This window comes from Suncus etruscus, chromosome 16 (genome assembly GCF_024139225.1).
Source record: "Suncus etruscus isolate mSunEtr1 chromosome 16, mSunEtr1.pri.cur, whole genome shotgun sequence".
Taxonomy (NCBI): domain Eukaryota; kingdom Metazoa; phylum Chordata; class Mammalia; order Eulipotyphla; family Soricidae; genus Suncus; species Suncus etruscus.
In genome coordinates this window covers 23,905,933-23,925,256 of record NC_064863.1, presented here as the reverse complement: position 1 = coordinate 23,925,256, position 19,324 = coordinate 23,905,933, and the positions used below count along the sequence as shown (strand labels likewise).

The window sequence follows — 19,324 nt, the reverse complement described above, 5'->3', positions numbered from 1 at the left end:
GGCGCAAAGGGTAAGGTATCTGCCTTGCCCACATTAGCCTAGGACAGACAGAGGTTCTATCCCCCAGAATCCCATATGGTCCCCCAAACCAGGAGTGATTTCTGAGCTCATAGCCAGGAGTAACCTCTGAGGGTCACGGGGTAGCCCAAAAACCAATAAATAAATACATAAATACATAAATAAATTAATATGTTCATGATTGAGTTTCCATCATACAATATCCCAACATTTTTCTTCCCACCAATGTCTCAGTTTCTTTCCAGCCCTTCTTTCATTCACATTAGAAACAAAATTCCTGAGTCACTTTGTCAAGCCATGTTCCTCATTTTAGCTCTCCTGTGTAGAGACAATGTCATTTGCTCCCCTAGGATTGTACATGTACTCAGTATTTTCTAATTAGTTGTGCTGTCTGTGTCCTGATGCTCTCTTTTCTGTGTTTCATGTCACCAGTGACTTTGGCTACATCACAATTAGATATGTATGAAAATGATGACAGTGAAAACTATACACATGTATGCAGGCAATATGGCAAGATGTGAGACTGTGTGAACATCACACCAAAATATATGTAGCACCAAAGACAGACCTCTGTGTGAGCTGTTCATTATTATAGAAGCAACTAATAAAAATAAATGCATTATTTAGTATTAAAAGTAAGAAGGGGAGATAAAGGAAGAAATTTTAAAAAATCAAGAAGCAGAATGTAAAGGAAAAATAGTACTGCATTTGCCACATAGAATTATAAAATCTTTTTGTCAAATTTTTGTTTACATTAAAGTGGGATATAACCATTATATAAATCTTTAAATAAAAATAAAGTTTTATTACTTAAAAATACTGTTTTTTTTTGTGGGGAGGCATACCCAATGATGCTCAGGGATTACTCCTGGCTATGAGCTCAGAAATTGCTCCTGGTTTGGGGGACCATATGGGATGCCTGGGATCGAACTGCAGTCTGTCCTAGGTCAGCCATGTGCAAGACAAACATCCTACCACTTGTGGTACTCTCTGGACCCTAAAGTACTGTCTTATGTGAAATTTAGGATGCATTAAATACAAATGAATATATGCTAGCACCAAATAATCCAATTCAATGGTATCATTTTTTGTGACATTTACCAAACACTTTCCAATTCAAAACATGATAGTTAATGCCTTAGTTTTTTATTTGTGCTTTCTTTTTTTTTTTTTTTTTTTTTTTTTTTTTTTGGTTTTGGGCCACACCCGGCATTGCTCAGGGGTTACTCCTGGCTGTCTGCTCAGAAATAGCTCCTGGCAGGCACGGGGGACCATATGGGACACCAGGATTCGAACCAACCACCTTTGGTCCTGGATCGGCTGCTTGCAAGGCAAACACCACTGTGCTATCTCTCCTGGCCCTTATTTGTGCATTTTAGTCAAGAATGTACATTAGAAAATTTGCTACAGTATTTCAATATATATTTAAAAATTTAATCTTTTGTATTTACATATTATAGAATCTCCATCATTGATTTTAAAATTTGAAATGAGACCCTTTGAACCTCTCCACTCAGACACACTTACTTCATAGCTCTAAGACATTTTCAGATCCATTTAGTGCACTAGAAATCATTGTTGTTTTCAATGTTTTTGATGATGGTTCCAAGTGGTAGATGCCAATCACTAATTAACCAGGTGCAAATGAGTCCCAAAGTTTAACACAGAATTTCAGAGGTATCAGTTGATGATCCTATTAATTTCTTTGTAGAAATGGTGGCTAAATCTTTTTGGAGGACAAACATTGCTTACAAAGTTATTTATAAAATTTCATACAAAACTATTTCAGTATCACACCCTTTACCAAACTGTAAGCTTTTTTCACCATTGTCACATGCCCCATCCCAACACACCATGCTGTTTTAAGCTTTCTAATAAAGACAATTTCACCTTTTATGCTGCCTTTGGGAATTTTTTTATTCCCTATTTTGCTTCTTCATATCCCATATATAAGGAAGAGTATTTTGTGTCTGTCCTTCCTCCTGATTAGTTTCAGTTAACCTAATAATTTTCAGTTCCATCCACATGACAGCAAATTTCATAATTAAATTTTTCATCAAAATCACATACTATACCACTGTATAGATCAACAAGATTCAAAGAATTCTTTTAAGGATTTGCTTATCCTACTTCCAACTCCTGCAAAGAAATTACTAGAACATTAGGTATGTCCACTTTTTGCATCTTATTTTCATAAGGAATTTGTCTTATTTCATCAACTAAATGAAACTCTAAAATTAACTGAGTTGACTGTTTCAATATAACACAGGCAGGAAAGCATACAATTCATCCTTTGGGGGGCATGTCAATCTTACCATATCAACTACATACTCAAGCAGCTTGTACTGTTCACATTAGGGTTATTATCAGTGTGCTGTTGGATAATACAATTAGTACACAGTAATGATGAAAACAAATCATGCAAACTGGCTCTCAGAAAAAATGAGCATAAATATACAATATATATAATGATACCAAGGTTTGAGTGAGAAAATGTTATACATCATTTATTTGATGAAAGAACAGAATAGAATTGCATGGCAAAATATTGGATCATTGAATACAGAAATAGCCCTTTCCATGGCCTCTTCTGAGAATTGACTGCCCTGAATGAAAAATTTTATTGGATCACATGTAGATCATCAAGAGATTGTCACCAGTTCATTTTTCTTCTGAACTTTCACTTATTTCTATCATAAATTTACTCCTCTCTATGGAACAAGTTCTCCTGCCTTCCTTTTAAATCAAACACCAACTTTAGCACTACTCTAATACATCCCACCTCTCAATTCTATCTCTGAATACATAGCACTTCATACTTTGTTTCTGAAAAAAAAAATATTCTACTCACCTAGAGCTGGTTATTTTTATTTATTTGTATTTGTTCATATTACTGTACAATTTATCCCTTATTTATAATAAATACTATATTCAAAATATTAAATAAATAAAAAGCTGCAGTGATAGTACAGCCAGTAGGATACTCACCTACCTTTGCATGTGTCTAACCAAAATTGGATACCCATGAACACATATGATCATGATCATAGAACTCTGAGTAAGCCCTCACCACTAGGTCTAACCCAAAGAAAGCAAAAACAAATTATATCATAATTTTAAATTTGAATTTTTATTAATTTTTTTGTTTATTGAAATGAAATTATTTTGATGTATAAAGACCGTCATAATTGGGCGTGAAACATGCAAAGAATCAAGGCAAATCCCAACACAATTGTACACCTCCCTCTACCAAGATTCCTCAAGTGCATCCCATACCACCCCCAGTTGACACTAGCTTGCCAATTTCACAGGCTCATTTAAATCATATTGCTAAAGTTTGGTTCTCTTGATTTCATTATTTTTGCCTTTGTCTCGGATATCTAGTTATAACCTTTTGTTTTGTTTTGTTTTTGGGTCACAGGGGCTACTCCTGACTCTATGCTCAGAACCCACCCCTCCCCTGCAGGCTAGGGGACCATATGGGATACCAGCATTCAAACCACCGTCCTTCTGCATACAAGCAAACACCCTACTGCTGTGCTATCTCTCCAGTCCCTAGTTCTATACTTTATAACACTTTATAACACTTAAATGCATCTGAGAAAGCTTGGACCATAGCCTCCATCCTTTCATATTTGTGTTTCTCCTCCTCCACTCAGTTTTTTTTCCTTTTTCTCGCTATATCCTAGGGTCAATGGTATTCAAGACAATTATCATATAGACCAATATGCTTCTTCTTAGTTATTCTAAATATCACATATACATGATATCATTCTTTATTTATCCTTCTTCTTCTGGCCTACTTCATTTAACATAATAGCTGACAGTTCCATCCGTGTTGCTGAAAATGGAATGATTGCATAATTCTTTACAGCTCTGTAGAAATCAAGTTTACTGAGTATATAGTACTGAGTGCTGCAGCGAGTAATGGTGTGCATACACCCTATTGGATTAATGTTTTTCTGTCCTGAGAATAAATTCTCAAAAATGAAGGTTTTCTGGGTCATACAGCAGTTCAATTTCGAATTTACTGAGACCCACCCTCAATACTATTTTCCATAGGGGTTAGACCAGGCAGCTTCCCACACTCAGTGGACTAAAGTTACTTCATCACCACATCCCTGCCAACAGAGAATGTCCCATCTTCACTTGACATCTTCACCGGTGTAAGATGATTTCTCACTGTTGTCTTAATTTGGATTTTTCTAATGGTAAGTGATGATGAGCATTTTATTATGTGTCCGTTAGCCATGTTCTTTAGAGAAAGTCTGATCATCGTCTTACCCCATTTTTGATGCAGTTTTTGAGTACTATGTATATCCTAGATATCAACCCTATCTCTGATGTGTTGACTGCAAAAATTTTATCCCATTCAGTTATCTATCTTCTAATTTTAACCCATGTTTCTTTCACCATAGAGAAACTTTTTAGTTTGATGTTGTCCCATTTATTCGAGTTTGATGCTATAGCTCTTATTATTGGCATCCTACCATCAATGATTTAAATTCTAGTTCTTAAATGTTCTGCCACAATGTTTTCCACAATGAACTTTAGGATTTGTATCTAAATATTAAAGTCTTTAATTCACTTTGAATTGACTGTCTTTTTTAATTGACTTTTGTATAAGGTATAAGATATGGTTCAGTTTTTATTTTCTTACACATGGTTATGCAATTGTTCTGACTTCATTTATTGAAGAGACTTTCTTTATTCCATTACAAATTCCTTTTTTAAAGATTAATGAACCATATACTTGGGAGTTTGTCTCTGGATATTCTATTCTGATCCATTAATCTAAAAATCTGTCTTTGTTCCAATAACATGATCATGGTATGACTTTGTAGTAGAGCTTCAAATTAGGTAATGGGCTTCCTTGTAGTTTCTTGTTTTTCAATATGGATTTGACTATTCTAGGTCTTTTATGGTTCCACACTAAATTTATAATTAATTGTAATACGTCCTTGAAGAATGTCATCTTAATTTGAATAGGGATTGCATTCATTTTATATAGTTTAGGTAAGATGGTCATTTTGATGATATAGATTTTTCAAATCTGTGAGCATGAGATGTTCTTCCATTTTATACAGTCTTCTTCGATTTCTTTCTTGAGTGTTTTGAAGTTTTTGTGATAGATGACTCTCACCTCTCTTGTTAGGTTGATTCCTAGGTACATGATAGTTTGGGACATTATTTTAAATGGGAAAGATTCTTCGATCTCTTTCTTCTCCGAGCTGTTATTTATACAAAGTAATGCAACTGTCTTTTGTGTATTGACTTCATAGCAAGCCACTTTGTTATATTGGTTTATTGTTTCTAGGAGTTCTTTGGTGGTGTATATGATCATGTCATCTGCAGATAGAGATAGTTTGACTTCTTATCCAATTTGGATTCCTTTAATTTTCTTTTCTTGTCTGAGTATTTTCTCTTTACTTCCTTGTGATTATTGTCAGTTGTTTGTCTATCATATTTATTCTTTAAAAAAAAAAAAAAACAGCTGTTATGGGCCGGAGTGGAGGTAAGGTGTCTGCCTTGCAAGCCCTAGCTTAGAACGGACTGCTGTTCAATTCCCCGGCTTCCCATATGATCCCCCCATGCCAGGAGCAATTTCTAAGATCTTAGCCAGGCCTGAGCGTCAATGGGTGTGGCCCCCAAACAAAACAAACAACAACAACAAACAACAACAAAAAACAGCTCCTAGTTTCATTGTTTTTTTCCCTTTGTCTCTATATAATTTCTGTTCTGTATTTATTTTTTCCCTGCTTGTTTTTGAGTTCCTTTGTTACTGGATTTCAGATATTTACAGTGTACCTTTAGGTTGTTTATTGTCTTTTTATTCTTTCCTAATTTAGGCCTGTGTAGCTATGAGTAGTTTTCTCTTAATTACTGCTTTTGCTGTTCCCCATAGAATTTGGTAGTTTTTTTCTTCACCATCATTAGTCTCAGTAAATCTATTTTTTAGTGTTTTTTAAAATTATATATATATATATATATATATATTTAAGCACCATGCTTACAAATATGTTTGTAATTGGGTTTCAATTATAAACAAAGAATTCCTTCACCAATGCAATCTTCCCATCATCAATGCACCCAATGCACCTTTCTTCCTTAATTTTCTCTTTGATCCAGCTGTTACTGTGAAGTATGCTGTTTAGTGTCTAGGTCTTACATCTTCTCCACATCTTCTTTTTACTGTAAATCTTGATCTCTGTGGCATAGGTTGCTTGGAATAATTCTTATATTTGTGAATTTATGTAAGTTAGAAGTATGTCCTAAAATGTGGTCTTGTCATAAAGAAGATTCTATGTACACTTGAGAAGAATGTGATATCAGCTTTCTGAGGATGAAAGGCCTTGTATAGATCCATCATTACCAGTTATTCTAATTTATCATTTATCGCTCTTATGTCATTGCTAGTGATCTGCCTAGTGGATCTATCCAGTGGAGACAGTGGCATGTTGAAATCTCCCACTAGTATCATAATTCTATCCATGTTTCTCTAGGTTACATATTTTATTGATTCTGCATTTGTGTGTAAAAATTGATCATAATTAATATTTTTTGTCTCTTGGATTTGTACAGCAGCCTCTTTCTGGAGAATGACAAAAATTCTCTGCTCTTATCTCCCTCACAACTTGATCTTCCCTTTCCCTTTTTTTCTCTTCTCTGATATTCCTATAATTTGGAGAATATTTCTTTTGTCTTTGTTCATTAAATACCATATATTTTCTATCATTGTTCTCTCCTTTCTTGTTTGTCTTCCTTATCAATGCTGGTTTGTAATTAGTCTTTAAGTTCATTTACATGATTTTACACCTGCGTCATTCTGTTCCTGTGGCTTGTCACAGTTTTGTAGTTCCTTCAAAACTAAGAATTCATATGTATGAAGTCTCTCATCTTCTGAAAGAGTTCTTCTTTGATTTGGTTGAATTGTTCATCTATAGATTGCTTAATTTGCAGGGTAGTGACTCCTTGACGTCTGTTGCTAAAACATTAGGTGTTGATTTTTGTCCTCATTTATAAGGCTCAGGAATTTTAGTGGGCTTGAAAATTTGCCAATTGTTCTCTTCTATCTCCAACTGAAAGGTGTCTTCCTTAGATTCCCATTGCTTTTTGCATTTAATGGTGTGTATTGATAAATTTCAGATTGTTTTAAATGTGATCTATTGAACTGATTTTATAAAAGGTGGCAGATGCTGTTTTAGAGGTTATTTTCCTAAATGTGAGCTTATCTAAGTATGATAAAAGAAAAAAACATTGCCAATTAATTCATGGTTTTGTTCAATTGAGTTTTGAATTGTATATTTTCTAAGAGAAAGAAGTGCTAGGACCAATCTGCCTGGAAATATCTGATATAAATTAAAATGTCTTCATTAGCTTCCATGTGGTTTGGGAAGAGAAGGTTGATGGGAGGGACTGGAGGGTCCCTCCCTCTGCAAACAAATCTGAGATGGTGAGAAAGACAGCAGGAAATCATGAGTATGGGTGGGTCACAGAAGCAGCTTGGGAAATACTTTGGAGGGGAGGCAGCACTTGCTGCCTTTAATTGGAGGCGCTACAGGGTCCCTGTCTTTACAGACAAAACTGAGATCAGGTAAGAGACAGAAGGAAGGTCAGAAACAAGGGCGTGACATTAGCTTTGAACTTTTAATTTAATTGTTATTGTAGTAACATTTTATTTTACCTAACTAATGGAATCAACTCCTTTAAAGTGGTATGCAAATTAAAACATATATATGCATATTTATGCAAACGAATGCAAATGGACCACTTAGTACTTTCAAAAATGTCTACTGACTTTGAAATAGGAACAATGGTATTAAGACCTTTTACTCTAGTTTAATGGTCAATTAACTAGATTAATATTTTCTAGCTTGTACATATCAATGTATTTTACTCCAAAATTTGTTAAACTAAAACAAATTAGAAAAATAAGAAAATAATGTAATTATTTAGATAGCAAATTATTCTACTATCCCAATCTAAGTTATATAGTAACTCATAATATTCAAAATAAAAAAATAATCATTATAAAGATGAGAGTAGAGGTCATTCTTTTCTTTTATTGCCAGTATATTTCCCTGCTACCCAAGTTTTGTTTCTTTAATTTTGTTTGTTTTCATAAAAATGCATCTAGAAATTATTAATATGTTTTATATTAATCTAATTTTTCTACTCAATGTTGTGTTTTGATATACTGTCCACCTTGAAAAAAATAGATTTCCTAAATTATCACTAATGCTAGTAATATTATTTTAGCTCAGTTTTTTGTAAAAAGTGTCATTGCAGGTAATGCTATAGCCCTGCATCTATTTAAATGATGCGTTTTTTTCTAGAATACTTCTAAAATGGAAATTATGATATGACATTATAAGGATAATTGTGTCATTTGAAATTTTATCATTAATTCTCAAACATCAAGTTTCTTAATAATATGATCTTTCTTAAATAAAGGGTTTTTAGGACCAAAATAAACATGAGTTCATTCTGGTATATCCTAATCCAATATTCCTACCAACTTTATTAAAAAGAATAAAAACAAATGAAAACAAAAAGAATGCTATGTGCATGAAAAAATCTATTAGAATGACAATAATAATATAATATTTGAAAAAATAATTTAATACACAATTTAAATATATTTACTTTTTTAACAGTGCTATTCATTTTTAAATCAATACTATTTCAGATAATATAACACAAAATTACTTAAGAAAGAGTGATTTAGGGGGCCCAAAGGATAGCACAGCAGTAGGACATTTGCCTTGCATGCAGCAGCCCCAGAAAAGACCCTGTTCCAATCCTGGCATCCCATTGTGGTCCTCCAGCCTGCCAAGGGCAATTTCTAAGTGCAGAGCCAGGAGTAACCTCTTGTATTGCTGTTTTTGCTTTGATTTTTAATACCATAATTTGAGGTTCATGGGCTTTCATTATTGTCCTATACTCTTAATGTCAGAATCAAATTGTTGGAGGAACAGCCTTTCTTTAAAGAGGGTCTGAAGAAGAGTACATTTTCTAGGGACATTCAGGCAGTTGTATTTTTTCAGCAATAGAGCAAAGGTCACTTCTGTGCTGGCTGATTCTTGGGAGTTTCTGAGTCCCTTAGAGTTTGCTTTTTTCCCACTTCAAAATTAATAACAGCACTCTGTTCTAACACTTTGAATATTTCTTGTTTTCCTTCCTATATCACTCTGATTTGTCTCTTCTGCCTCCAAATTAGAAGATCCCATGCAACTTTGGATTTATCTGAACATCTAAACCAATTTTATAATTTCAATATCTGTAACCTTAGTAATATCAGAATATAAACATATATATATAAAATAAGTAATAAAATCACAGGTTCTAGAAATTAGGGATGGACATTTTTGGATAAAAAATTATACCTGGAGCACCATCCTAAAAAATTAGTTTATATTTTAGATAGAAAGCTTTTGATATTAGTTATAATTCATTAAGCATGTGGAACAATTTATTTGTAGTAGAAATAGAGTCAAAATTGATGTGCATCCTATATAATTGCCCACACTGACCCTAAAATGTTCTTATTTTTTTTTGAGGGGAGGCCACACCCATTTGATGCTCAGCGGTTACTCCTGGCTACACACTCAGAAATTGCCTCTGGCTTGGGTGGACCATATGGGACACCAGGGGGATCAACCCTGGTGCATCCTTGGCTAGCACTTGTGCAAAGCAGATGCATTACCTTTAACATCACCTCTCTGGCTCCAACTGTTCTTGATTTTTAAGTTTAATGATAGCCAGCCTATTATATTGTTATAAAATCTGATTTATAATATAAAGTGGGTATTTGTTAAGTAATTTGTTAAATGATGCTTATGCTTATACTGTATCTAATCCTAATCTTGGTGAAGACTATATCTAATATTTTATAAGGTTCTTGTGGGAAATTAGATAGGTCTTTACAAAAGACCACTCAAAGACTGAAGTTAGGGGCTGGCAAAGTGGCGCTAGAGGTAAGGTGTTTGCCTTGCAAGCACTAGCCAAGGAAAGGACCATGGTTCGATCCCCCTGCGTCCCATATGGTCCCCCCAAGCCAGGGGCAATTTCTGAGTGCGTAGCCAGGAATAACCCCTGAGCATCAAACAGGTGTGGCCCAAAAAACCAAAAAAAAAAAAAAAAGATTGAAGTTAACAGAAAACTAAGCCCATTAACTTATTATTTGCTTAAAAAAAGACTACTGCTGTATTAGGGTGATAAAAGAAAGTATAAGGGCAAAGAAACACATTTCACTAGACTTTTGACCCTTAGTTATAAAATAAAGAAGCTTATATGTCAATCAAAAGAAACAGTGCTCAAAGGCAGAAGAACTCACTAACCAACCTAAAATTGATGAAAATCACTAAGAAAGGCATGTCCTAGAGAAAATAATGTTTGAGGAAGTAAATGAAAATTTTTACTTCTTTTTTTATTTTAACTAAATTAATAGAATCGAACATTTTAAAACATAATATACTTCTCTAGTCTCCCAGACAATGCCATATGGAACATTTAATAATAAGATGATGTAAATAAGGAAAAGAGGTTCACACTTAGCCATATGGTTGAAATTTCTGTGAAACTATAATTTTTGCTCATAATTATGTTATTACTTTTAGATTTCAAGAATCTTATTTCCTTTGTTAGTGTTATTTAGCACTTCTTTGGAATATTTATATAATTGCAACAGCTTTCAAATGATTTTTAAAGAACATTCAGATAATAAATATATCAATGGGAGTTAAGAAGATGTCAAGTAACTGAAAACCTGTGGGTGGGTTTATTTGACACCGCAGGAAGCTGAAAAATATCAATGACAGTAACTATACAAGAAAAATGGTTATTACAGATGCATAAAAATTGAATGAAGATGACACATGCCTTATTGATTCATCTTCTGAGTCAGGGTGGTATTAGTCCCCTCCCACTGCAACAAAAACTCTTAAATCTGTTAAAAGAATAAACTTTTCCATTATACAGTAAATATATCTTATCAGTGATATCACCAAACTTTGTGGATTACAATATGAGCTATTACTTTTTGAAATAAGAGCTGTCACTTGTTCTATTTGTTGAGATATAATTGACATAGAACAATTGTGTAAACTGAAAGTATAAAAAGTATTTATTTTGTATATTTCAATCTGCATCCTGATAGTAAGAATTTATACCAATAGCTATATTTTATTTGATATATTTCAGTAAAGAGCGATTAAAAACTCTTCACTTAAATATGTAATGTGCTTTCATGTTTTAAATAACCATTGATGAATTTGCTTAGGAGAAAATCATTTACACATAGGATTGGAAATGGTATAAGTTTATTCTCAAAAACGATACATAATCTTTCTGTTTTGATGGCCAGAAATTCTCAAAAACAAGTCCTAATATGTTTTAAAAATTAAAAATAATAATAATATGAGTTGGATTATTTCTTTGACTGTAAACATTTGTAAACATTTTCTTTGGTCTTTAATTTTTCACTCTCATTAAAGTTGTAAAGATGGTAAATCTCTATTGCATTGCATCTACGTATCTATATTATACATTATTAATAGAAAAAAGACATTTTTTCAGAGAAAACTTACTGTGAACATTAAAAAGATATATATGTATGAATTTTGTATGCAAGTAACTTTTGTAGGCTTATATAGTAATTTTTATTAATCATGTTTCAAACAAGAAACAGATGGTACATTCAAAATAAGATAATTTGAGTTTACTTATTAATAAATTAATTATAAAGGTGTTGATGAATATAGAAAGCTCAAAGAAAGGAATTTCTGTGTATTACAAATACGAAATGTATTACTGCAAGGCTTAAAGAAAATAGAGAAAAAGAGACAAGACCATAAAGAGAAAGATTCATATAAACTAGGTCTTCTTTTAATGAGTATAGACCATCTTGTTACACATATTAATAGACCAAAATTAAGAATTTTGATCTAACTATAATTTCTCTTATCTGCCACTGAGATGCAATAAAAACAGTTCCAAGAGTTAGTATGATTGTACTCTGAAACAGCAAAGAAGGAAGAAATCAGTAAGAACTTAAATAAAAATGGAAAACATCTAGCAAAGAACTCTCAACTTTGCATTGATATGTATCTTGTAGCATGGACAGGTTTTGCCTCAAAATTTTGTAATTCTAACTGGTTTATTTTTTTTTAAAAAAAAGCCTCTAAGGATCTGCTAAAGAAGAATTAACCATAATCAAGTGAATAATTGTTTTTCCTTGTCTTTTGATTTTTTTTAATTTACTGTATCATACCTGGAAGTGCTTAAGACTTACTCCTGGCACAGTACTCAGAGATAATTTCGAGTGTGGCTCACAAGAACATAGTTATGCTGGAGATGAAACTCAGGACAGGCCCAAAGAGAATGATTTTTCTATAAAAGTTTTCAGTTTTTCTTATTCAACTTTACTTATTCTACCTAGTCTAGTGTTGCAGCTCATAGAGAAAGCATTTTAGTTTCAGTAAAAAGACAATCAAGAAGGTTTGGTTTCATTTGAACAATTTTGAAGAAATGGAAAGGGAGCAAAAAAGATTAATTATAACAAGAAATCAAATTGATTGACCAATATGTTTCTATCCATATAATTTCTTTATACTTACATAGCAAGGTACATAAACCTGATTATTTCAAAGGGAAGTATGGTTTGTGCAGTAATTATAAAGTCAAACTGCATCTAGTTCTCTTGATAACATTAAGATATTATAAAATTTAAATGAGACAGAAGAATTAACAACTTGGTTTCAAATCCCACATTTGTCACATTAATTACAGAGTTTGTCATGTCACTTGAGTTCCTTAAGTCTAAATTTATTTCCACATACATATGATTATTAAAATATTTTCTCATAAGGCCTGTTAATATGCAATATGTCAGAAAATAGGTAACATTGCTCAAGCATATTTTCATGCCAAATGCAGTTTAGTTTCTTCCTGTCTCTTCACACATTCATTTGCATACTCACTGTCTAGCTCTAGAGTTATTATATAAATATTTTAACCATAACTAGAGTACAAACTGCTTCTATTGGTCTTTCTACTGTTAAGCAAGTACAATGTTTTTTGAGGTATTATAGCCTTTGTTTAATTTATTCAGAGACTGTTCTACTGATAGTGTTTTAACCTAGGCTGCAAATAGTTTGTAAATAAAAGTTCTTTTTTATTCTTGTAAAATGTTGGAGGCATCTCTTATCTCTTATAATTCTTACTTTCCTTTTGTTCTGCAGATACCAGTATCAGTTACCTTTCTGTTACAAAGGCAAATTTTGCAGGAAGAAAATCAGAAGTTGTACATTTGATACTCTATTCGTTTGGCATACGTTTTCTAAAATCAAATCCATTGGGTCAGCAAGTCCAGGAACTAGAATTAAAAAAAAAAACACAAAAGAAAAGTGAGGAAAATAAAAGGATTTTTTAGGAATCAATACAAAAGTTGGAGAGTAGAGAAAGGAAGTTGAAATACTTTTCTCATGTTAGAATAATAGAACATTTCAATCTTATTCATAGGTATCTTCCAGGAAAGTACCAAATGTTTGATTTTACTCATTAAGCACATGAATATTCTCCAAATAACTGTTAACTTAAAAATAAAAAAGTAAAATAAAACAAAGCACAAATTAAGGACTTCTAATGGGAAAACTGAAAGGGTTCATAACCTAGGAAATAATATACAAAATAAAATGTCCGGCTCATAACTAAGCAACCATATGACACGAATCTGGGTGTGCTTTTTAGAAAGAAATAATACACTCACATAACCAAAAACTACAGAATATTTTCCAAGAACTTTTTTTATTTGTCTATATACTTTAAAAAACATTTATGAGACAGAGAGATAAGAAAAAAAGTCTGCCTTGCTGTTGACTTGGGTTTGAATCCTATCTTCTCATATATTCTCGAAGCCCTGCCAGAGTGAACACTGAGCCAGGTCTAGGAGCAAGTCCTGAACAGCACTAGGTGTGGGCTCAAATAATTGAATTATTTATGTTGAAATCAAAGGATTTTTTGTTTGTAGAGAGTGACCAAATTTTCTGAATAAAATCAGCATCAACTAAGCCACTTGCATCAAAATAACTGCTGTGACTTAAACTCTTCAGGAAGAGAGATTATTCAAGGGTACATTATATTGGCTTCAGTCTAAAGTTTTGTACCTTAATGTTATATACAGGAGGGTAAATAAAGTGGTCTATAGGATTTAAAGATTTCATCTTGCAGAGAAACATTAAGAAACAAACAAAAAATTTTTGGCATTAAACTCAATTTTCTTTATGCTATTTTGGTTTTAACTGTACATTTGCTAGAGTTAAAGACCCCACCTCAGATATAATTGAGCAATTTTCTTTAAGTGTGCTTTTATAGACTCACTATTATTTTTAAAGCAGCTTTCTTGAAGTAAAATAGGTACACAACATAATATTTATATTAAAAGCATGTTTTGATAAGATTTTATATAGGCACATGCCATTAGAATGTCAGAATATTTGTAAAATTAATCTAACATTTTCTCCATGAAATATTTTGCAATATTATGGCTCTGCCATTTTTCTTTTTTCTCTCATCTCACCTGAATTGCCATTTTCTTTTCTGTCTTCCCAATAGGGTTGAACTCTGTGGAAACTTCAGTTAAATAAAATAATCTATGGTGATCTTTCTCTAAGAAGAACTCATAAAATTTATAATCCAAGACACTGATTTGTCAAGTAAACTGTGACTACTATATAGCAATAAAATGTTTCATACAAATGGCTTTCTTCTTCAAAATTAATTTTTAGCAATAATTTTTAAATTTTCTTTTTATTTACTCTTGAGAAATCTATTTATAAAATATTTTGAGAAATGTGAATATCTGCATAAAATATCTCAGTAAACGGAAAAAGAAAAATATAATAAACCTAACAAACCCAAATTTCCTTTTTATAAACTATAATTACAATAGCTTTATTCTCCTACTTCCTGTCCATTGAACTTTTAACCTGTGATCAACTCTTTACATAACTTCTTTTAAATCAGTTACCACTAAAAAAGTAACTAATTCTGGCATTATTCAGTCATTTAAACGTCTTATTTATGAGAAAATTTGCTTATGATTTCCTCCTTCTATAAATAATCTTTTCCATATTTTTAATAACTCTGAATTTACTTTTAATAATCTTAGTAATTAATTTAATATATGGTGCCTATTGTCACTACAGTTACAGTTTTTTCTGAAGCAATTTCTTTTTTTCTTTTTCTTTTTATATTTTTGGTTTTGTTTTAAGGCTACATCAGGTGTCGCTCAGGGATTACTCCTGGCTATGCACTCAAAAAATCACTTCTGGCTTTGGGAACCATATAAGACACTGGGAATCAAACTGATGTCTGTCCTATGTCAGCCTTGTGCAAGCCAAATGCTCTGCCACTGAGCCACCATTCCGGCCCCTGAAGCAATATCTTATAAAGTGTCTTTTCCTTTTGATTTTAGTATCATATATTTATCACATTTTATTTTCCATCACATGCTTTCTATATTATTTTAAAAAATTGAACATTTTACCTGTTTATCAACTAAATTTTATTGATTTTACTAATAAGTTTTTGTGGTATTGTCATACAAAATTGTTATTAATTTCTATAGACTGATAGTATATGTCATAGAGGTCTTTATATATTTTCTTTATCATTTCATTAAGCCATTTTGAAATACTTATGGCAGTTCACTCGTTTCTTTATGAAATCTCATATTATATAAATATTCGCTTTATTTTTCTTCAAAATGTTAAAACTTATGCAATATTTTCTTATTTACGTTTATTGTAAACATGCTTTTTTTTCCTTTTATGAACTTATTTTGTGGGAAATTGGACTCAACCATTTCTCATGGCTTATTCCTGGCTTTGTACTTTGAAAATATTTGAGACTGCAGTGCCAGAACTGAGCTATCACTAGAATCATTCATGGTAAAAATTTTTGTATCTCTCTTTTTCCTCCTCTCATGGCTGATTTTGTATCTGTGTGTATATTGTGAGTTTGTCAATGAGTGTTGTGAAAATTATTGATTAGTATGTGTAAAAAAATCTTCAAGGTCAATGTTTTAGTTAATGACAATCTGATATAGTTCCCATTTTCAACAAACCTATCTGAATGTCTTAAGTTAAAACTAATGCATTAACACCCAAGAAAATTTCCACCTGACTTTTTGTCAATTCCAGTTTTCTTCAGATGCGTATATGACTATAAATTTAACAACATGGAACATATTTTTATTTTATTTTTCAGAATAAATGACTACTACTAGTCAAGAAAGAAGCTTGTCCTATAGTACACTCTCCAGTCAATCTTCTCCCAGGAGTCTCACTAAGTTTCAATAGCAAACAGGCATTATCTAAATTCATTAGTTCAAAATAATATTTTTTTCTTACAAATGTCTTACTCATACTGTTGTTTGGTGTCTTGTATTTTACAATTATTGTTTCATTATTGTTTCATTGTTAATTAACTTGTTTTTGATCTACACTGGACAGGCTTACTCCTGGTTCTGCACTTATGGATCACTCCTTGCAGGCCCAAGGGACAATATGGAGTAAAAGAGATCAAGTCTTGATTGACCACATGCAAGGCAAATGGCCTACCTGCTATACAATCACTTGATCCTCAATCATTGATTACTATTAAAAGTATCCAATCAATAACCCCAAATTTTAATTTGGGAGTTTTAAGTTATTGCTAAATAACCTCATTATATATAAAATTTGGGCATCCTACCCTAATCATCTTCCTTATAAGAGTTCTCTAATTTGTGGAAACAGAAAATAAATCTGAGTTCAACAAATAGTCACAAATTTTATTTATTTAATTAATTAATTAATTAATTTATATATTGTTCTTTATTTGAAACAATATTCAGCTGTGCTCAGGACTTAATCCTATCTCTACACAAGGATCTTTACCAGCAAGAACAGAAGACCATTTGAATTGAAGCGGATTGAATCTCTGATGGTGGCATGTAAGGGAGAAAATGTACTTTATACCAAGGATTCATATATTTATATTTGTTTGAGTTTGATTTTGGGTCACATCTGAAAATGCTCAAATTTTGATTCTGACTCGATTCTGGCTCAAGGATCACTCTTGATGGAGCTGAAGGATCACTCCTGATGAGGTTCTGAGATTGAGCGTGGAATGACTTCTTTTCAGCAAGTTCCTTGCTTGTCCCCCCCCCACTACTCACTGATTCTTAATAAACTATAATTTACTCTTTTTTTGTCCCCCAATTCACAATACAGACTAGGCAAAGAGCCTAGGTTGAGGTGTATATGGGGTGCATTTACTGTACCTCCTCTTTCTATGCAGTCAGTGTAAAGAACACAACCTGTGGTAAGAATTGGGAGGCCTTATCTTTTTTTTTGATTTTAATATATATATATATACATATATATATATATATATATATACATATATATATATATATATATATATATATATATATAATCCTTCACCAAAGCAACATTCCCATGGTCAATATCCCAAGTGTCCTTCCTCCCCACCCTACACCAGCCTGTACTCTAGACAGGCTTTCTAGGTCCCTCATTCAGTCACATTTTGTTATGATAGTTCTCAGTGTAATTATTTTTGTGATTGCACTAAAAGATCCCTGTGGTGAGCTTCATGTCGGGAGCTGGACCCTCCAGTCCTACTCTATTTTGTCTCTGAGAATCATTACACAAATGTTTTTTTCGTTTTTCTCAAAACCCATAGATGAGGGAGACCATTCTGTGTTTATGTCTCTCTCTCTGACTTATTTCACTCAGCATAATAGATTCCATATACATCCATGTATAGGAAAATTTTATGACTTTATCTCTTCTGATGGCTGCATAATATTCCATTGTGTATATGTACCATAGTTTTTTTAACCATTCATCTATTGAGGGGCATCTAGGCTGTTTCCAGAGTCTGGCTATTGGAAATAACACTGCTATGAATACAGATGTGAGGAAGAGTTTTTTGTATTGTATTTTTGTGTTCCTAGGATATATCCCTAGAAGTGGTATAGCTGGATCATATGGGAGCTCAACTTTCAGTTTTTGGAGAAATCTCCATATTGCTTTCCACAAAGGTTAGACCAGATGGCATTCCCACCAGCAGTGAATAAGAGTTCCTTTCTCTCCACATCCCCGCCAGAACTGCTTGTTCTCATTTTTCCTAATGTGTGCCAATCTCTGTGGCATGAGATGATACCTCATAGTTGTTTTAATTTGCATCTCCCTGATGACTAGTGATGTGGAGCATTTTTCATTATAATTTACTCTTATTTAATTTCACTGACTTTATTTTTCTTACAAACTTATTTTTCTTCTTTTGAATAAGCAGTACGTTAGCCTGAGGTATTCTCATAGAACCAGCCATGCTGTACTCACTAAAATATATTTTCAATAACAATATCGACAATACTTTAACCAATATATTCTCATCCCATTTAGCTCCCACACCAAATATTGGTTTATATATTATTTTTTCCATTTTTTAAGTGGAGGAAATTTTACAGAAATAACATTTCCTGGACCCCAAATGTTGCACTTGAAATAAGTTCTGAATTGTTCCATAACCTTAACATGTAGTCACTAAATTAAGCTATTCTGATGCTAAACAAAAGCTGGCAAATACCTATTGGTTGTAAATTTAAAAATATGGGATTAAATTAAAGGAGAATAAAAACTGTAAAGGAGAGTAATTTTCTTTATGTCAGTTTGCCACACATCACAGTTCCAAATTTTATTACTTTTTCTCCAATAAAAGTAAACTGCTTTGACATGCTTAAGTTAATTCTGTCTCACGTAACCAGCTGGCACCAATTCCAGAGACATATGAAAACAGTCCTGTCTTATGAGGTTGCTGACGATGAAATCTTCATACGAACATCTAGAAGCAATTAATTATGATACTAATGAACTAGTATTCCTATAGATTCATAGAGAGAATTGAAATACAGATAGGAATTACTGCTCTACAGTTGAATATCTTATACATTATTCATAATGCATGGAAGTACAGATGAATAATTAATACCTCAATATCATTGTTAATCCACACTCTTCTTCCACATACCAATATATAAGTTGAAAGTTATTTTCTATGTATGCCCAAAATGTATATGACACCGCATGTAGTTCTGCATTTTGAATGATATATCCATGCACAATAAATAAAATATAAAACTGTTGTTTATCTTATTATAACTTTATAATAATTTTTCAAACACTTCATAGACAAATGTGAACGTTTACCTGTTTTTTTGGTCAGGAAGTTTGTAAAA

At 32.4% G+C, this 19,324-nt stretch overlaps 1 non-coding gene across 1 annotated transcript; it reads right to left on the bottom strand.

Moving 5' to 3' along the window:
• Nucleotides 1–17,269: 17,269 nt before the first annotated feature.
• Nucleotides 17,270–17,402, bottom strand: LOC126033299 (small nucleolar RNA SNORA51). The gene has a single exon (XR_007504406.1). It is a non-coding gene; the product is annotated as a small nucleolar RNA SNORA51 (small nucleolar RNA).
• Nucleotides 17,403–19,324: the final 1,922 nt, after the last annotated feature.